Source organism: Falco peregrinus, chromosome 3 (assembly GCF_023634155.1).
Source record: "Falco peregrinus isolate bFalPer1 chromosome 3, bFalPer1.pri, whole genome shotgun sequence".
In the NCBI taxonomy this organism is placed as follows: Eukaryota; Metazoa; Chordata; class Aves; order Falconiformes; family Falconidae; genus Falco; species Falco peregrinus.
Genome location: NC_073723.1, coordinates 108056616 through 108078100, shown reverse-complemented (window position 1 = coordinate 108078100; position 21485 = coordinate 108056616). Strand labels below are relative to the sequence as shown.

At 41.0% G+C, this 21485-nt stretch overlaps 1 long non-coding RNA gene across 16 annotated transcripts in view; it reads right to left on the bottom strand.

The window, feature by feature from the left end:
* Positions 1 to 21485, bottom strand: part of LOC106112545 (uncharacterized) — a 189664-nt gene that overhangs the window by 14457 nt on the left and 153722 nt on the right. For all 16 annotated transcript variants that reach the window (XR_008746211.1, XR_008746213.1, XR_008746209.1 and 13 more), the window contains one exon: positions 1055 to 1165. This is a non-coding gene — a long non-coding RNA (uncharacterized LOC106112545). The remainder of the gene's footprint in view (positions 1 to 1054; positions 1166 to 21485) is intronic.

Genomic DNA, 21485 nt, shown 5'->3' with positions numbered 1-21485 from the left:
CCCTTCACTTGTACATCTGTTACTATTAGTTTGGTTTCCAAAATTAAACAACAAAGTTCAAATAACTTTCCTCTATTGACAATTATCTCTTGTAGTTAAAAAGTATACAGCTGACAAATCTTTTCAGTTTTCTGATATGCTTAAGTGACACACTTCACGTAATGTTGTTCCGCAGATTTTGTACACAAAAAAATAGGTCTGAAGCGACCAGATTGCCAGTTACTTTCAGGAAAACCAGCTGTGTTTCTGTCAGCACATCACATCGACATTTTCTCTGAAATTTTTAGTATCTTTGGAAATACCTCACTTTGGAGCAAAATGGCTTTAAAGAAAGGAAGATGTTCTCATATCACAAGGGGCAGGAGTCACACTCTAGCCCTTTAAAGAATTCACCAGCTTGTTTCCTTCATAGTAGAATTCCTTCACTTAGGAAAGGTCACTTACCATCCTGCAGCAGATCGGGAAATTAACTCAAATTCACATAGATACAGATCCTACTACCCCTACACTGATAAAAGAACACTTCACAGTCGTTATGCAACAAGACAAAGACAAGATACAAATCTTTCCAGACCATAAAAACGGCTTCAGGTTCGCTCTAAACCAGCACTGGTGTAGGCCAGTGGTTTGAACAAAAGCAGCCCCTCCTCGTAGAAGAATGCCTGTTCCCCCTGTTTTCCCCCTGTTGTACATTTGCCATTACAGAACTGCATCTGTATCAGCCCTGGGTTAGTGCCAGCTGCCAAGCCGGGTAAGAAGGACACAGCACTTCTAGAGTTTTCAAAAGAATTTACGAGTAAACCTTGTTTGTTTTAGTTTCTTTCTAAAGTCAGCTGAGGCTAACTTGGAAATAGGGCTTGGCCTCACATATGGAAATCTCTGACGCATGAATCCAGCTATCCAGTCCTATTGGACACCTTCCTTATTCTTGGACTATCCCTTTTCAGCTATCCCAAATTTATCTGGCTCCTCTGTATTCTAGGAGCTTTCAGTTAACTGACCTAGAGTACAAGCACAAACACAAAAATAAAAAGAAAAAAACCCACAAACATACCTTTCGTTTGCCTCCTCCACTGTCCTGAACGCAAGTGTTTCTGACAAAAGATGTATACTTTAGATGACTGTCACAGATCCTCATGGAGCTATAGGTAAATTCTGGCAAAACCTGAAAAGACACACAAAAATACTATCAATTCTTTTGTGTTAACTGGCTGGTATATAAACCCAAAAATCACACCCAAAAAACCCAGTTTATTTTGACATTGTAAATGAGGTGTTCAGGTGTGGTTTGTGAGCCTGAACAGACAGCTGGGGACACACTGGGAAGAGCCACATTTTCCAAAGGCATGAAGTCAGGTGCCTGTCAGAGAGTTTCTTACTGGGCAGCAAGAAATTGAGACATCCGAAACACTCATGGTCACTCATTAAAACCTTTTCTTTTACTCCATTTCCCTCACCTTTACTGGATTTTTATAGTCTTTCTTTTGGCAACATGCCTCTACAGATGCAGCTGCAGTTCATGCAAAGGTCATCACCACCTCTTAACTCCATCAATGTGTCACCCAAAATGCCCATTTGCACAGACGAATCGGAGCAAGACGACTGGTCTTTAAAATATAGGGCAAATTACAGACAGGGAAAATGGGAAAATGAAGCAAATTGTTTGTCATTGCTCGTTCAATGATTAAAAAAGAGTTAATGAAGAATTGTTTAGTCTGTTTTGAGGATTCGTTCCATAGAAATTCTTACGGCCTAATGTGTTACGTTAAGTCACACAGCACTTGTGACCATTTGAGGAACCTGGCTACGTCCAGAGCACAACTTTGCATTGAAGAGATAAGCCACCTCTCCTGGTGTTACTTCTCAGAGTGACTGACTTGTCATGCTATTCCTGTTGCAGAAACAAGATATAAAACCAGGTTTAGATTGGTAAGACTTAATAGCAGAGGCTGAAAACATACTCTGTCACCAGGGAACTCCGAGTGCAACAACACATACTACTGGTAAGAAAGACCAGTCAAACTGTCTGGTGTTTATGATTAAGGAGGTAACTGGGTTTTGAAAATTCTAGTTATTCTGCCGAAATAACTTTAGTTTCCTTAATATAAGAACCAAACCACTAGGAATCAGATGTGAACCTACTCAGTCGAACGCTTTGGAGTACCTCCAAAACCAAAAGGGCAGTCACATTGTCACTGCACTGATTCACTGAGTATCACACAGTATTTTCTCTTTCTACACTCTCAGTGTAAGCTGTGGGAAGGGAACAGCACCGGAGGAAATGCTTTTGCATATACTGGCTGCCAAGTTGTTGCTATAATGACAATATATTTTCTATATTGCAAGAAGTCCTACGGGTATTTACAGTACCGGTCAATCAATCGGTTGTAACCCTATTTTCACATCCCGACCCACCTGCCAGCACCCCCATTCAACATGGAAGCAAGAGCTCGCCAAGCTTGCTTGCGGGCTCCTGCAGAACTCAGTGTTCCCAAGCAAAAAGCTCTGATCTGTTGGACACCTCAGGCAAGCTCCCACAAGGAATCTGAACAGCTTGGGAATGAGCACGGCTCTGTGAGCTGCAGCCTAGTCTGCAACCAAAAATCCAGGGTTCCCTTCTTCTCCAGCACAACAAAAATACTTTGAGATCAACTGATAAATCTGGGTTCAGCTAAAGCTGGCAACGTCCACAGAGACCTGACTCACAGGACTTGGTATGCTGGAGTACCCCTGGAGTTCAACTTCGTTTCATGAAGCAGGAGTTAAAGTTTGTTAGAGGCCTCAGCCCGCTTTGTGCTCAGCTCCCTACCAATGCGAGCGAGCTACAGTCCCTACCCCAAAGAAGTTTCATTCAAACTGGAACAAGAAAGAACAAGGCGGGGAAAAATCAATAGCAAAGTGAGCTGAACTGACCCAAGCTCAAACTGGCTGCTGGAGATCAGACATAAAAATCAAATTTCCTGAGGCCTGACCTGAAGTAAAGAGATTTCATGTCTTAGTCAATAGCTTATATTATTCAGCACCAGGAAACAAAAGAAACCAAATAAAACAAAATCAAGCCACCCAAACCCAAAAACCTACGCCCCCCCCCCCCCCCCCCCCCGCCCCCATGCTTTTAGAGCTGGTCATTTTGCACGTGGTGTATACACAGTAAATCAGAACGCTGTATAGAGCACAACTAAAAGAAATGGCTGCAAAATACCCAGCCTTGGACTAAACAACAGCTCAGCACTGCACCTCGATCCTTTCCATGTTACTGCAGGCAGCACCCCTTATTTATACCCAACAGATGTGGCAAAGGGAAAACTGAACATACACGTAGCAGAAACAGGGGTTTGGTAGGGGGGGTCAGTAGAAATTATGTGAGCCCTTGTAACTGCCCATGGTATCCAAACTGTACTTTTTACAGGCTCCCACGTTCATTTGCTGAAAAGATATTAAAGAAATACATCTTGGCACATCTGTGAGGAAGGGATAAAACTTGCAGGAAATGATAGGAACCAGGGAAGCAGTAAAAACCCAGGAGTGTCAGAGTTAATGATGATATGTGAGTAATCCAGTTATAAAGGCACTGTCAGGAGGAAGAGAGCACAAATATAATAAAACACAGCTGTGTGACGTACACTCCACTGGAATTTTTATTAGATGGCTTATGTGCACTTTAAGTGTACCTGACTACAATGCAAATTCCCACACGCTTTTATTTGGGAGGGAAAAAAGTTTCCACAGATCTCTGCACTGAGCTGATTTAGTGGAATTGTTTTGTACAGTATCTGCGGGTTTTCTGGCTCAACTTTTTGAATTTACCTTTGTATTTGTTTTCTGCCGAGTCAGCTCCTTAATCTGGAACCTGGAGAATTTCATGCTTTTAAGTACTTCCCCAGAGCCTATTCCAGCCCAGCTATCCTAGTCCTCCGGTGGAAGTACCACTTGTCCCAAATGACTACCCTTGTATCTCCCACGTGTATGAACCCTACGACAAAAACCCTGCAGGACAAGAGGAAACCTACACAGGTCAAAGGAAAATGAGGTTTAACTGCTTCAAAGGAGGTCAGGTTTGTTCCAAAATCTGCTCATTTCTGTAAACACCATAAAGGCCATAAGCTTGAGTGATCATCGCTGTCTTGGGAATGAAGCTTACATTCAGACATTTATAAACCCAGTTTACCCACACGATGTTTTGAGTTCATGAAACAAGCGTGGCTACACATGCTGTCAGCATGGCTGACATTCCAAGACCTGAAACACTAGATATTCTTGAGCTGCAGAAACTCCTTTATTGGCCAGCTGTTAAAAAACGTCATTAAACCTTTACCTCTGTGTGGCCAAAGTATAAAACCAGGTACTATACAACATGTTAAAGCTGTTGGCCATGCAGCCCGCAGATGAAACTGATTCGACTGGTACAAATGGATTCTTTTTTGTAGTATCCCAAGTGACCACCTCCCTGCTATATGGATCTACATTCTTATTTGTTCATTCATCAAGTAGGAAGAACCTACCGATCATCTCCACAGATGTACTGGTGGCCAATGCAATGTCCATTGCAGGCCTACCAGGGGGAAGTGTCATTTTAGAGAGGGTAACACTGTTAAGCACTCCTAAACCTAGCTCCTGGATTTCAACGTTGCTTTGCAAAACAAATAACCAGTCAGACATGCAGAAGTCAAGTTTCCTTTCCTTTTCCTTTCCAGCCCATAAGGGAAGAGAGAAGTAGATATACTAATGAAAGCAAAACACCAAAACCCACCACAATATGCTATAATTCCTTGCATATTAAAAAACAAAACAAACAAAACAACCCACACCCAAAGCTTCCGTAGGCATTGCACCTGCCCCTGAACTCAAGACCCAGCAACTTTCAGTAGATCTCAGTACTGGATTGCATGCCATGCAGCAACTGCATTGCCAAGAGATGCAACACATACGTCATTTTTAAGTAGTAGAATTTTACTAGTACTGCCTCTGAAGTATTCAGTTACTGTGTCTTCATTCATGTCATAGTTGATCTCTCTACAACACTTTGCAAGTAAATACTGCGATATGGTGAGCAATGAGATACTTCGGCAACACCAAAAAAGGAAAAAGAACACTGAACGATACGTTAAGACTGGCAGCAGGCACCAGGTTCACAACTGGAGCTGGTGCCGTTAGGTTCAAGGCTCTGTAGATAAGTTCTGAGCTCCTTCTGCACACACGGGTCCCACTGATGTTAGTGGAGGCGCACAAAATTACGAGCAAGTAGAAGTAAAGCGTGGCTCCCCCACCTGCCTTGCCCATGAACTGAGCTTGCTATAAACAGATTCTTTAAGCTCTGACTCTCGCAGTGTGTAAAGCAGGGATCCCATGCTGTTTAATTCAATTTGGCAGGTAACATAGGTGAAAGGCATTGATTTCTTCCCTCGCTCCCCCCCTTCCCTTCCATCAATTTTCCCAGATAAGAAGCCTGTGGCTCAGACCCTGCTGGTGACGGATGCCTTGTAATTGCTTTGAATGGATTATCACCAGACATCTAGCAGGCATTTACAGTGCTACAGCTGTAATCAGAAACAGTCTCACCCAGTGGAAGGGCTCTGAGGAAGAGACAGCTGTCTCTGCTGCCTCTGCCTTGTCTCTCTGGTCTTATACTAAAAATATAAATACATGAACTCAGGCTTAATACAGTAATATCTAGGACATCCAACTGAAAGCAGGGTCCAGATGGGCTAAGTGCCACTCAAACCCTAAGAACCCATCTCTGATTCTGATGTCTATATAGTACAACTCAGGCCACAAGAAGATTGTCCTTCCATACTGCTGAAAACCTGCACCTGGCCAAGTGAGTATCCACCCATTTCAATGGGTCACTTTGCCAAAAAGTTGGGAAATCAAAAAATACATATTCTGTTCTGGCAATTATTGGCTGAAAGACATTAGATAAGACACTTCTTGCCTCAGCTTACTGCTGTTTTTCTTCCTCCGCCTAGACTAAATTGTTAGTAGTTTGTTTACAAGGATCACAGCAACATTCTAATTTGGTATCTGGGATTCAATTTGTATGGCTGGAGGGAGAAAAAACAAGTAAATAAGCATGAGAGAGACTGTTACACAGGAATAAAATTAAGCAATTTGATCTACTGTATTTTATCTTAATTTTGTACATAGCTGCCCCATACCAAGAGAGAGTAGATCCATGTCCATGATGCTCAAAATGAAAATTTGATCAACAGCAACAGTTTTTTTGCCCAGCAAAGTTTAATTAGGAGTAACATAAGGAATAAGCCTCAAAACACATATCTGACTGTTCAAAAATTAAACATCCACAGTATCTGCCTACAATCATAAATACACATCCATCCTGCACCACAAATATTCCATTAATATTTGGTGCAAAGACATTTGCACTTGGCCCTTTTTCCAGAAGCTTCTTCAGAGGGGCAAACGCCACAAGGAAGGGTCACATGCCTCTCCCTATCACCACCTCTCTTTCCTTTGGCAGACCTTCTCCCCTGATAGGACTGAACAGGGCAAAACTGGTCCCACTCTGTATTTTCTTGTCACTATTAGTAAGGTCTCATTCACGAGGGTTTCTTCTTCCAACACAAGGTTTGCATTAGGATTCCTACACTACACAACAGAAACCATGCTTTCTTCCCCTCAGAGAAATAGGACTCGGACACTTTAATCTGCTTAATTTTCTTGATGTGCAATTTTTTAGCACTTGTGCCACACTGTCAGCCCTGGGTGTAATGCAGTCGCTCATGCAGCATCATATTTTGACCAGTCTGCAGAGGACATTTACATGGGCAACAGCAGCCTGATAGGAAAGGTTTTCATGTTTAGTACGAAGAGTACAAGCTTCGCATTTCCAAACTCTAATTTGAACCAAAAATCAATTCTACCTTGAAACAAGTTTCATCTAACACTATGTTCCAGCTCAAAGCTCCCTCTGCTCTCTTTGAAAACAACATGAAACCTTTCTTGGAGCAAATCAAGTGTTGCTGTCAGTTTGGTGCTTAGATCATCAGTGAGAATCCTTCCCCGTGTACTCCAAACCTACTTGTCTAACAAAACACTGAAGGGCCTCATTTTAAGTGATGCTAATTTCCCAGAAGTCCACTGAACGAGAACTTAGAATGTTTCCTACTAGCTTATTATACGTGCAGAAGTTGACTAATATAAAAAGGGAGCTTTTAAAAAAATCATATGACACAACGAGTAACATGAAAATCCTCTCCAATTTTTGCACCTTGAAAAGGAGAATGAAGGCGGGGGAAGAGGGGACAGTGGATTTGCTGCCACGCATGTACAAACTGACTCTGTAGGGCTTGTGTGCCTGGGAGATAATGTGCTTTGCAGGTCATTGGCTCTCAAGCACCCTGTTATCTCTCTGTAACACACACCTTGTTGTGTCTTACTGCTTAATTACAGCTGATATGCAGGCCATAATATTGCTTATCATTAGCCAGAGGATGACAATTACAAGTTAAGATTAAACTGCTTTCTTTTTTTCTTCAGCCAAGTCTCTGTATGACACTTCCTCAGCCCAAGAAAAGATTTGCACATGCAGAACAAATCCATATACTAATTGGTTATGTGCCCCTCATAATGATGTACAATTTAGGAAGCACACACCACGAACAGTACTGAATATTGCATACAGCCTATATCTCAACCTGGAGGGTCAGCTGGTCAGCTGCACATGCCTGAAAAATCTCAAGACTGCACTGAAGACAAGGAAACACTGTGATCTGCTACCCGGGACAGGTTCCAGCCTGGTGCCCATCACAAGCTGTGCTCCAGCTTGCAGGAAGCTCAGACCTTCCCTTTAGCCATCACTTTTTAACTCATCTTTCACTCCATCAGCTTTACCCTCTCTTCATTCCTCTCCTCCCTGTTTTCTAAAAAGGCTTGATAGTGGTTTAGATGACATCTGTCACACAAGCAGAGGAGCAGCTGCATGCATCCATCCTCCCCTTAGCATTCTCTTGCATTATGATGCACTGCAGAAATTTGGGGCTTAGTTCAGCAGAACACTGAAGTATATACTTGACTTGAAAACAGTGTTTCATGCATCTCAAAGTCTTTTCGCTTTATCAGGGCTTTTGTTTCAGAAATGGACGCAGTTAACTGAGATCCTACAGTTGGGAAGCAGTTTGAAAGACTGGACTATTAAAGGATCAGCAAAAAACGATGAGTCTGCAACTCTTGTTAAGTAGCTACGCCCTCTTCAAGAAACAGAGATGTGTTGTTCTGCACAAACAGCCCAAAGACTTAAAAGACTGCTTACAAATATTCTGCACTAAAATCCACAACGGCCTGAGAGGAGATTTAACTACTGATCACCAACAATAAAGCTTACAGACTTAATAAGTTCTGTGTTTCTATACCTCTGCTAAGCATCTGAGATTCCCTCAGAGCAAAGCCTTCAACTCCTCAACATAAATGTGATAACATACAGTTGTGATGACTCAGTGTCAGAGGTCAATGGTTTAAATCTCATGTCCTGTAGTTTGTCAGCTCCCATTTATCCTATCCAGCACTGCACAAGGGTATGACACATAAATCTTCCAAAAATGTGTTCTGATCTTTCACCTACAGTAGATTAAAAATAGCCTAGAGCAAGAGCTTTTAGCATTTTGTCATAGCAATTTCTCTGTCAAATATGATAGATAGCCAGCTACATGGAAAGAATGAACCAAACCAGAGATCAGATAATGAAAAAGTCTGAATTACACCTCCAAGGAGCAGGAGTTCTACTCATGGTGGAAATCCCCACTTAGCTCACTCCACTGAGCCTGTGTGTTGCAGCACAGAACATGTCATAAGACTCATCCAGTTAAGGCGTTTATTTCCTCCCTGCATATTTTTCATTTAAATCTCACAACAGTTTTGGGAGCTCAGGCAAAAGTCTCAAGTTCTGTTTTGGATTTTGCAGTCTTCTAGCATGATTTTGGGCACAATGCCCATTTTAAGTTTTAATAAAAAATAGTAATTCTTTAAAGACAGGTGCTAATTTTGGTTATCCAACAACGTAAGACCATCAGCCACCCAAATTTCCTGAAACCCAGCTGCCTAAAAGTGTCTCAAGCCAGAAAAGTGAATACCCTAAACAAAACATCTTCCTTGAGTAATCTTGCCAAATTATTCTGGTTTTAAGCCTTGCAATCTTACTTCTAGGTATCTTCTGGTGATCTGGCAGCAATGAGATCTATATCACTATCATTAAAGCAGATGACAACTCTTCACTACCAGTAAAAAGAGAATCTTGACAGCAAACCAGCCTGATGTATTACTGCTAGGTTCTAATGGTTTCCTTCTAAAAAAGAAAAATTAGATTGAGGTTTATACACATCCACTTTCACTAACCTAATTTCAGGAAGTTTTCACAATGTGTTAAATAAAAAAAAATCCAGTAGCTTATAGTAAAATCAGTATCATCAACACTTATGAAACCCTCCCAAGATGACTTCTACTCTTGTTTATCATAATGGTTTTAAAGGAGCTAAACTAGGAAGAAAATGCCACAAGATGTACTCAACAGTCAGAAGCTTACAGTAGAGAAGATTCCCTCTACATTCATTAGCTAGGTACAAAAGTTTAAGAAGTATTAATAAATCCAAAGAAGGACTTTACTGCCTGAAAAAGAATCTATTTTTCTAATGTTATCAATTGGTTTAATAAATGCTGTTGTCTATTACCATAAACTGTGCTTCACTCATACCTTTAGACCACCACAGCCACGACTGCCAAAGTGGAATAGATGTCCAAAGTATTTATTCAGGAAACTAAAGCTTCCAAAGCTGCAGCTGCTCCCATATTTATTCAGAATGATGCACACTTTCCCAGCAGCTTATAAAGACGGGAACATCTGTTTACCAGACACCTTTATGACATTCTACCTCTCTGAGTAGTGTGCTAAGATTTGAAGAGTTATCATGTTGAATCTTGCAGAGGTGCTAAATAAACTGCACCCACAAAAAAAAAAAAAAAAAAAAAGCACAGAATTGCTCATAACCCTTCCCTCCTTCCTAGTCTCCATTCTCCAAAGACTCAGCAGCACAACAATCCAGGTGTTTACCAAATATAAACCAACAGGTAAAAACAGATACAAAACCATTTCAGCAGCTCTCTGCTTCTCGTGGATTCTGCTGTGCATGTGATGCAGCACAAGCCACCCATGTGAGCTCCCAGAAGTTACTTACACTCAAAGATAGAGAAGATGGCCTGGGGGGCGGGAGGAGGACACATCGAAGAACAAGCCAAACTAAACCCAACAAAGCTTTGTACCGAAGTCCTCTAGAAACACTTGAGAACCTAGGAATTTGTACACTCTCTTCAACAATCCAGGCCCCAACTTCCAAGTTTTCCAGAGAGGCTGCCCTTTCACTTCAAGCCGATCTCCGACCCCATTTTGTCAGAACAAAAGTAGACACCACAAAGTATGTTACATATATTAACATAAAAACAGAAAACCCATTTGGGAAGCCCTCAGAAGAGCACCCGTAACAGGCACATGTAGCATAGGTCTTACTCATGCAAGTTATCAATAGGAGTACTTCTTTTCAGTCATGTGAGATTAACTGTAAAATGAGTTTCACCTACAAATCAGAACTGAGTGAATACTACAGAATTTCATCCATCAGTTCCTTCACAAACACATGATCATTTTGATCAGGTTTTACCTTCGGACCAGGAAACTAGAGCCTGTCTGCTTTGCTTTTGGAACTATCACAACTGTAACAACCTGCAACATCAGAAATTTCCCCACTTTTCTAACATGCTAATCAAAACCAGAGGTATCACCTTGCTCTCTCCAAAGTCCACATGCGGGCTCTTGGATTAGGGTAGGACACACACAGAAAAATGTATGTAGAGTTTGGACTAGATGATCTTTACATTCTATGATATTTGTGTTTATGTTTTCCCATAGCCATCTTTACATGCCTCAGAGAGTCATCTGCAGGGCCGAACTAATGTGGTCTTGAGATGACCATATCACATGTTCATGTCATTTCTGATGCCTGGATCAGAAGAAGAGATCCTGTGTTATTTTAATGTTTATGTTATATCTGTGTTATTTTAGCCCCATGAACGGGCCTGTGGAAGGAAAAGAGCCCATGGAAAGTTAACACAAATGCCTGGACACTTGGGTCAATTCCAATTTAACTGAACACTGCAGTATCCTCAGAGCTCCCTTAGAGCTTTGGGGTTTGGAGGGATGGGGCAGAGGGTGGCATAGGCTCTTCTAGCCCCAGGTACTAAAGTACAGATTTCCATCTATTCGATATTGCAGTGTTTTCTGGCTAATGTAGTCATGTACGAAACTGTCTGTCATACAAAAAGCTGTAATTTCACATACTGCAGCAGTGAGAGAGAACACACAAAAAAAAGGTACAGCTGCTAAACTTCACACCAGAAGCCAATCCAAACAGAGGAAACATGGGTGACTCAAGCCAGACAGAAAAGAATCATTAAATGAAAGATTAAAGAGAAAATAAAGGAAAACATGTTTATCACCATTATATTGAAAGATACTTGTGGGTTTTGTTACTTGTATTTTGGTATATTGTTGATTATTTATACTTGGGTAGAGTTTGGAGGATCAAATTGAGTATGAGATTCAGCCTCAGCCCCAAATGATTTGTGATGTAGACACATACAGCAAACAAAGCAGTGGGAGAAAGAAAGGCATTGAGAAAGGAAGGAACTGACTCCTCCAGCACCACCGAAGTTGACAATGGAAATGCAACACATCTCCTCTGAGAGCCATCCAGTGCCTTCTAGCACTGAAACAGGCAGCATTTCCCCATTTTTTCCCAGCTGCCAGTCATCATAATACCTTCTTATCTGTATTCTCAAGATAAATCCCATACGCATTAGAGACGAAAGCGCTCTGACAAATTCTAGGTAATGTACAGTAAACAGCACGTGTGCAAAGGGAGACGATTTTCTGCCTCTGCTCACAGTTATATAGGGTCTCACAGCCCTGCCATGGCATGAGAATCCACTGGATCTTACAGAGGCCAAATGCCCTGTCCTCTCCTCTGTTCCTGCACTTAGTCACATGTCATACTAACTTTCCATTTATAAGCAGTTTATAAGTAGGCAATCAACTATTCACAGATGTTACAAACATTTTACAGGTCAGGGCACTACACATGCTAGGGTTAACAATTATTTGCTAAAGCAGCTATTAATCATTTACAAAATGTATATGAATTGAAACTCGGTATAATTCATTACTATGTATAATGGCTGTTATCTTGGCTGCCACACTGGAGATTGGTCCAAGGATCTCTGCAGTTCAAAGATTAACCACACATCTAAGGTTAGAAACAGCCAAGATTCCCAACAAGAAGCTGTGACAGGCTCATGCTTACCACAGGCTGGATTCACAAAACTATGACCCATACTGGAAAGTTAACTAAAGCTCCTTAATGAATGAACCAAAATGTTGCTACTTCAAGAATGTATCTAATTGTTCGGTCCTGATTTTTCATTATCTACAGTTTGGGTGAGCAAAGTGACCAGGTGCTAACCATTCATTTGTACAGATATAAATAACTGCACTGAAGTTCATGGAAGAAAGGCAGGGATATTCAAGTCCCCTGAATTTTAGGCATCCTGTTACTATTGGTGCTTTTCTTGAACGTGTGGGAGTATTTCCTGACCACTTTGGAAGGATACAAAGGAATAGTTTTATTTCTTTGGTACTTTTAGTGAGATGAGTAAGAAAGTTGTAAGTGAACTCAAACTGCTGAGTAGGGGTAGTTTCAGACACCTCAAATGCTGTGAAGGATACCTTTTAAAGCCAGGGTACAACACCAGATACATGTATCTCTTTTTAGAAATGCTATTTATCCCTCCTAGACTTGTGTTCTGATCAACCATGAAGCAAGGTACCCTATCCAGGGAAATTTTTCTGGAAAAAAAAATTCTCCCTTCTCACCAAAGACCTGCTCTTGCAAGCAGCTGAACTTCTGGGGAACCAAAGCCCTAAGCCACCTGGCAGAAATCACCAAGGCATGTTTCTGACTCACTGTCACAGGTCGCGACCTACCACCATTGCCAATGTTCATGGGATGTTTTCTCTTCCTCTTCTCTTCCCCAAAGAAACTCAATTACAAATTGGGAAAATCCCACAGTAAAATTTTTCCCTCACGGGGCTGAATGTCTGTCACCTCTGTAAGAACACACTCCAGAAGAATTCCACAGTTGTTGGTTAGCTGTCAATGCCAGTTACATCAGCGACTACAGAAATACTGAGCAGTTCAGGTTGGAGAGCAAGAGAACAGGTGACCTACTATCCCTTCCATGAAATTTATGCCTTGATTGCTAACTGCCCATGCATGAAATATAAAACGTCTCTCTACTTTAAAAGCAACATCACTTTGTTCTGGCAAATTGATCGGGGTTTTCGGTGTATTTTTTTTTCTTCAGCATGAACTCAAATCACATGCACTTATGCCATATTTCAATTATCCATTACATAAGTGATCTTCTTGCATTAAATCCGATTTAGTTAAGAGTTTACAACACAGTCAGCACAACATTTTCCTCTGCAAATGTTTTTCATTCTTCAAAACCACTTGTGTACTACTGGGAAAACTGGTACTTCCTCTTCCAATAACGCCACCTGCAATAGGTGCATACTTGTCACATTTAACTATGCAACATCAGAACCTAGCTCCAGCTTGACAATTATATCCTTCCTGCTCCTATACAGATGCATACTTGCACAATAAGTCAGCCAACCACAAGCTCTAATCCAAGGAAATGTTTAAGCATATTCTTAACAAAGCAAAGGAGTAACTGTATTACCACTAAATGGGACTATTTACTTGCTTAAGCATGTGTTTAAACACTTTCCTGAATGGAGACTGTGCTAACCTACAGGGCAGACTAGTCTTTAACGTAACTCTGGAGATACAAGAAGAGTGTCCAGGCTGCATTTGTGCAGCCTGATAAGCACTAATCTGATAAAGACTTAACCACACAGGCTATATGCGTCAATGAAGACAGTGTAGCAAGTGGATATTACGAGGATACTGCTTATCTAGCTGAGAACAAATGAAAATTCATTTGAAGAACTTGGTGCTTTAGAGATAAAAGCTGGGGGGGTCTTGCAGGGTGGACACTTCAAGATGAGGTTATCACCACAACAAGCAGGCTTTGTGAGGTTATCACAACAACCCCACCTCTTTATTACAGTGGCTATTAAAAGATAAAGCCGCAGACCTTCAAAAGGTGTCGAGGTATCTCATTCCAATTTAAATCATTGGACAGTAAAGCACTTGGGAGTCTCTGAAAATCTGGATCCTAATGGCACTCATTTTAAAGTGTGATCAAATTTATAATATACATTTTTTAAAAAAATTGTCTGTTCCACATTAATTCTTCATGAATTGTTGGAACAAATGAATCTGCAAATTTAGATTATAAAGGGAAGAATCATAAGAGAAGCATGCTCCATATTTCATGTTGTCTCCCATACAGAGAAAACAGCTAGAAACATATTGTAATCCTTAACGTGATAGTGCCACTGACATGCTTCAGGAGGTTGTTTACACGTGCTCAGGGAGCCTGCATACATAGCAAAAACACAGGCTAGTCTGGTAAGAGGGCCATTAGAAAAAAATATCCTGTACAACCTGAGAAAAAGGGGCACTGCATGGCTGTGCAGCTGCCTGAAGTTCTGTTTCTTCTAACAAAACATCCAAAGGACCATCTCTCCAAGTGCTTCTCGTATGGACCATTTACTGGGATGCAATTCAGCTGTGATGCAGGGAAAGCACCCCTGCACTGTCAAATGTCCAAGGCTGGAGCAGGAGTTAGTGAAGAAAGCTAATCTCACAAGCTGCCGGGCTCAAGAACAAACTGCAAATATATAATTACGCAGCACATTGGCATTCTTACACTACTTCATTGCTCCATGCAAGGATAGCTTTGGTTACCCAAGGAGCTTTAAAAGAAGAGAAGAATTCAGTTATCTTCGACTTCTGTTAGAAATTATCTGGATGATCAGAGAAATTGAAGCAGAGTTCAGGAGCTGCAGGTTCAGCTCTACAATGCTACTTTGTGTGGAATGCTGCACAGAAACATCTTACTTAGATTTTATAACACACATTTCCAGTTTCACACCACTGTGTAACTTAGTGTAACAGGGCAAAGGCACAGAAAGGGCTAGTCCTCCTCTCATTTGTTAAAGAAAAAAAGTGGATTTAATAAACATCTTTAACATCACAAAAATGCTTTATAAACATCCTTTGGTCAATTTAAATTTTGTTTTCCAGATCATATTTCCAGCTTTTTTCTACCCCAATATCCCCCTAGTTTCACTGACAGATATGAAAAGTCTTCACATCCTTGTGCTTCTGTGATAGAATACCAGTTCCCAGGTGGATTCCAGCACCAAAAATGAGCCCTTCAGTTTGGTGTGGGACAACAATTAAGACACATTTGCTCATTCTTCATACCATGAACACCTGTGTGTCTCCCCAGCTGAACCAGTGGCAGCTACAAGGACCCCAAGGCTTTCAAAAATAATGCTCAGTGTCTCTTGAAATTAAGCGACTGATGATTAGTTCCGGAATTTTAAAATATTTCCTTTCTCAAACATGTCAGAGCTAAAGGAAACATAAAATAACCTTTCTTCTTCCTTATCTTGAAAACGTCTCTGTAATGAAGTCCAACCCATACAGAAAGGCCTGCCTTCTCACCTAGTGAAAAAGAGCACTGGCCAGTTTCATTTCCCCAGCACCGAAATGCTTAAATTCCCTGCTTTACAGAAAAATTGCAACTCTGAGCTAGACTCAGTGGTTTCAGTTCTCAGGAGGTTTGTTTCCCACAGCTGCTCTTCAGCCAAGCTGTGAACGAACCTGAAAATTCATTTGAAAAACCTTCTATGGTTTCTCATGCTTTCACAATTACATTATAGCTCTTTCCTCAACATTTACCACCACCCCCTGCAGGGAATTCCCCCAAACACATCGGTAAAATTTACCGGGAAGGCTTGTAAACCGTGATAAGCGTTTCACCTCAAACAATGCAAAAACTTGGTTTTAAATAAGTCTGGGAAATTTTCTTTTACAAGCTCTGTGATTTTGTTCTGGAAGCTTGGGCTTTTAAAGTTCTGTTCCGTGAGCTGGATTTAGAGCCCACTGAAGGAACTGGAAGGACTCACATTAATGTTCGTGGGCTCCAAATTTTCACCTTGCTAATTTCTGTCATTTTGCCAGCAACTCAGCAGGAAGGTATTCCATGAGCTGAGGCTGAGGACGACTATCCTCCCTCTGATCAGAAGCCGAGTTAGTGGCTGGGGTACTTTACGTGAAATATCATACGAGCCACTCTGCAGGGGCTAAAGCATCTTCCCTTCTGCCAGATGAGAACAGGGTGCACAGGTCTCCATGGAACAGTGTCGGACCTGACTCTTTACCAACTTTATTTATATTAGTCCTCAAGTGATCACTGAGGTCACAGCATTTGCACATCAGAGTAACAGTCACCATGGAAACCAGTAAACTGGCATCTGCTTGATGTCTTGTTTTAAAGGAGCTGTGAAGCTGCTTTGCACTCGGGTAGGAAAATCTGCAAGCGTACAGCTCCCATCGTTGAAGCATTTATTTTTTTCATGTCTCAATTACACATTCCACTTTCCAGCCTTGCCCTATTACTGGTACATCGTTTACTCTAAATGCACCAGACGCTCTCGCCAGAATCACTCAGGCCCATTTACTACCACTTATTTGTTACTGGGTTAAGATTCTACCAGAAACTAGCATAGAGTCAGCCCCCAAATTCACACCCTAGAACCCAAAGCCAGAAGTGCTCATTTTTAAATCACATTGGCAAATCAATTTTCAAATTATTCAGAACGTGTTAACAAAATCTTGATCATCATCATCTTATTATATGCTATATATAAAAATATCTCTTATATTATCTATAAATCCAGCTATTTATCATCAAGGTAATAGTTAAACAGAAGAGCCACAGTAGCTGTTAGTTTCTGATGAACATATACAAAAAAAGATGCCTGCAATCTCTATATTGAACCCATACTGATTTCATGTGCTCATTTTTACAACATACAAGTGCCTAAATTTTACATTAGCCATGACCCTGCATTTCCTAAACCCTCAAATAAACAAAAGTGTGAACCTAAGACACATCTTTCATAGATTAGCGTTCAAAACTGTAGTTATTTTGGGGTGGGAACTTCCTACTACATATGAACATAGCTCTAGAAAAGTACATCTTTGATCTTTTATATAGCTAGCACATCACATAATAACTAATAATGTTCAAAAGTTTATTACATATTCACACACACTGCTGCATAAAGTTCATGCCCGTGAACACCATTCCAAATCCCATAAGTATTTCTGCCTGATCAAAGGAAATTACTGAATACAGAATCAGCTACAATGACACCCGCTGGAGCATAACTTAAAATAAACGCCATGTAAACAACCTCCTGAAGTATGTTCAGCGGTACTATCACATTCTTTAAAAAGTAAAGGCGACATGAAAAGCAAAAGGGGTGTGTGGGGGGGTGGTGTTTAGACAGATTTTAATTTCATGTAACAGATACTTACATTAGTAAATTAAACATGCATAGGAATGTTCCCAAACATTGAGGGCAGCTGACAGAGAATGGCTCATGCCTACAATAGAAAGCTCTCGAGTCTGAAACAGGGTGACTGCATATAAACTACTTATTGGGAATGGTCTCTAACTGCAAACCATACCTGGGAACAGTCTAGAAAAATACTAGCTGGCATGGGCCAAAATTCTGCCAAGAAACATTCCAGCACTTCAATAGTACAGTATCATGTTCCACATTTGAGGAACATTCCTGGGAACATTCCCAGGCATCCTTGATTTTACTAGTGTGGACAAAGCCTAAGATTTCCAGATGCTTACTAGAATAAAGTTTTGCTTCTTGGGCTCTATCTTCTGAACAGAGAACCCATGCAAAACAAAACAAAAACAAAACCACCCCTCCAAACAAAAAAGAATTTATTAGGGCAGAAATGAATATTACAGTTGACAATACTTCCTACAAGCATCATAGCACTTGCCAGAAAGCTGTATGCTTATTAGACCTTTAGTCTACACCCTCGCTCTGCTGTTGTCCTGGAACAAACAATGACAACAGTACTTTGGACAGATAGCTTGCAGATTCAGTTCAAACAACACTGGCAGAAGATCTTAACTTTGGAATTGAAAAAAAGGGATCTCAAAGCACCAATCAATACCAGCTATAATGAGAAACATTAAGAAGTGTCTCTGCTAGTGAAAGCACAAACAAAATGATGCTTCCTGCCCACAAGGCTCTGAGGTGTCCCTTTTCCTCCTTTTCACCTCTTTCACCCTTAGTTCCTTTTGATCAGCACAACAAAGGTGTCATTTTAACATTTCTGGAGAGCAACGAATTCTAGCTGCCATGCAGCTACATCATCGAGTTGTTAACAAAAAGTTCTATGAAACCAATGTACTACTCCATGATGTTCAGAAAGGTAAACAGAATGTGGGGAATCACTAGAAAAGGAAAACAAAACAGATAGCACTTCTACATCACTAGGTAAATTCATGAGTATGCCCACATTCAGATCCAGTACTGTCATCTTCCCACCACACACACCCACACCCCCTACCCCAACCACTGTTTTAAAAAAAAGAAAACAGTAGAACTGGAAAAGGTACAGAAAATGGAGTAAAGGATAGGTAAAGACCAATTTCTATGCACACAGCAGTTACATAAACTGCAACTCCTTGCCAGAGCACATTGCAGACGCTAAAATTCAAAAAGCAATTCGACAAACAGAAGAAAACATCAACAAACCCTACAGAAAAAGGCAGCAATTTTGGCTCAAGACCTTGAACCATGGAGACTGGGAGTCTGTACTGGGTAGGTGTCACTATACATTTGCTCTGCTCTCCTGGGCATAGGACATGAGCATTTCTCTGAGGCAGGATATTAGGCTAGACTAATCTTTTGCCTGACACTGTATTATCTGTTCTCACGTTGATTTAATTTAGCCAGCATGGAGACAGAGTGGTAAGGAGCTGGTATGACAGGCTTTCTCACAGCCTACCAAACAGAGTAAATATCCAACAAGTGTGTTGTGCCCCCCTCGCAATGGGTCTGCAAGCGAATTCCTGCTGTGCCACCCCTGCTGTTAAGGGGACACAGCTGTCTGATGCTTGCTATCTGTGCTACAAAACGCAGCTAATACATAGACATATTAAGATCACATGATGGTTTACATGATTCCAATAAATTTTACCACAGCCTGGTAAGGCAGACATCATTATCACTCACTTCACAGCAGAAAATTAAGGTGGTTTTGGTTTTGCGTTTCTCTTGTGTACTTTTTAGCATTCCTTACATAATTTGGTTAACAGATCATACATTTGAAACTTATGCAAAAAAGCACTATCAGAGTAATGCATTCAAAATAATCAGACCATGAATCGTTTTCTACATAGAAATATTTTTAAACGGCTTAAAAACCTTTCTTTTCTTGTTTCAAACAACTTTCAGATTTTCATTTGCTTCCCTTGATTTCTAATTCCTGATGTACTTGGATCGCATTTTCAAGAGTTTCTTTTCTCCAACTTCAAAAGCCATAGAAACTCGGCTTTTTAAACATGCAGCTAATAGTCCTATGACTAGAGGTGGGCTTGACAAAAACTCCCAAGTATCACGATGTTAAAAATCAAAGAGTTGGCAAAATACCTCAAATTTGAGGAGGTGAAGAAATATGAGTGGCACTAGACGGACTTGAACAGCTGTACATATTTCAGCCCAAGATTTGAAAATTTCTGTCAAAATATTGCAGTGAAAAACTAACATTCTCCATGGAAAGCAGCTATTTTTGGTGAAAATGCTATTTTATCAAAACTCTATTTTCCATTAAACACAGTTTTGACAGAAATTTTTCAACTATCCTTATTCAGTGTTATGCTCTGTAGTTGAAAATGTTAGCAGTTTTTTAGGCTGTCTCTACAACTGCAAAGATTTATAGGGACTTGCCAAAGATGGCAAACAGAAAAAAAAAATAAATCTGATTTAAGACTAATATCTCTGTCCCTTCACATTATACACATCCCTGGAAATTATTTTTACTTAAGTTTAATAGAACACATGATAGCAATGCTATTTCAAGAAAGCTGTTCATCCTTCTTTTTGTGATCCCCCCGCCAGTTCTGGCAAAGCATCCCTCCTCAATTAGTAAAGCACTGGAGACTTTCATTTTGGCTTAATTAACTAGGGGATAATTTTTCACCTAGTCAGGTCCTGGTACCACTGGCTCAGTGTGTTGATTTTGGGAGTCCTCTAGGTGGAGTTGCCCCTTCCTCAAATCCTGAAGAACCGTATTCAGGCCAGGACTAAGCAGACTTGCCCGCTGGAATTACGCAGGGCTCCCCAGGCTGGGCTCCGTAGGCTGGCTGCCTGCTGCTGACCGGTTGTATCACATTGCAGCTCAGTCTGAAGTAAAACTGGGGGGGTGGGAGTGGGGCGCAGGGGGAGAAGAATCAAGAGGGTGCAAAACAGAGTTCTCTGGAAAATCAGAAACCCACGGGAAAAGGAGAAAGAAGGCTAGAGAACTTGTGAGCATATTTTACGCAACGCTTTTTTTTAAGCTTTCCAAAATGTGTTTACAAGGTTTCAGGACTGTGCAGCCTCCCCCATTGTGTGCTGAGCTTTGCCTAAACTAGCAAGCATTTGGGAACAAGGCTGAGCTCATTAGTAATGAGGCAAAACAGAAGCTACAGCAGTGACCTTCACACAGCTTAGCCCTGGCTTTTGCCCCCAGACTGCAAAGGGGAGATTAACTAGCAGAGGCCTGGAGGACACTTACAGCTATTCCACCCTTGGTGCTCCTGGTGGGCCACTGCTGTTGCACAGAAATAAAGCGTCAGAATATCAGCTGGTGTAAATCAGCATATCTCCACTGAAGTCAGGGGTCACATTCATAGCCGATATGAGAACTAGCGAAACATTAGAGTCAATGAAGTCATACAATGGTACAGCAACTGAAAACATGAGCTGGATTTTGCTGCCAGTATTAGAATACGTATTCCTACGTCCCTCTTTCCTCTTCGTCCCCTGCTCAGATGAACTTACACAGTCACAGTTACTAGGAAAAGTACCTAGGCTTACATTCAGTGACTGTCTGACGAGAAGCAGTCCATAAGAACTTTTTAACCTGACACAATTATTCATACAGCCAATTTGCAAGATACGCATATGCCAGCAAAAGTAAGGCATAACCCACATACAGAACACTTTGGACCTAAGGGAAAAAAAACAAATCAACCCCCAGGTCTGAAGACAGATCCGAGCAAAGGAATGCTTCCATATAACGTCTCTCTCTGACTAGATTAACCAAAAAATGATGCAGGGAAACAACAGCCTGTTTCCAAATCAGAGAGATGTGTACACATGTACACGCACAGATTTTTTTGCTGATTGTCTCTATGGAACCCCT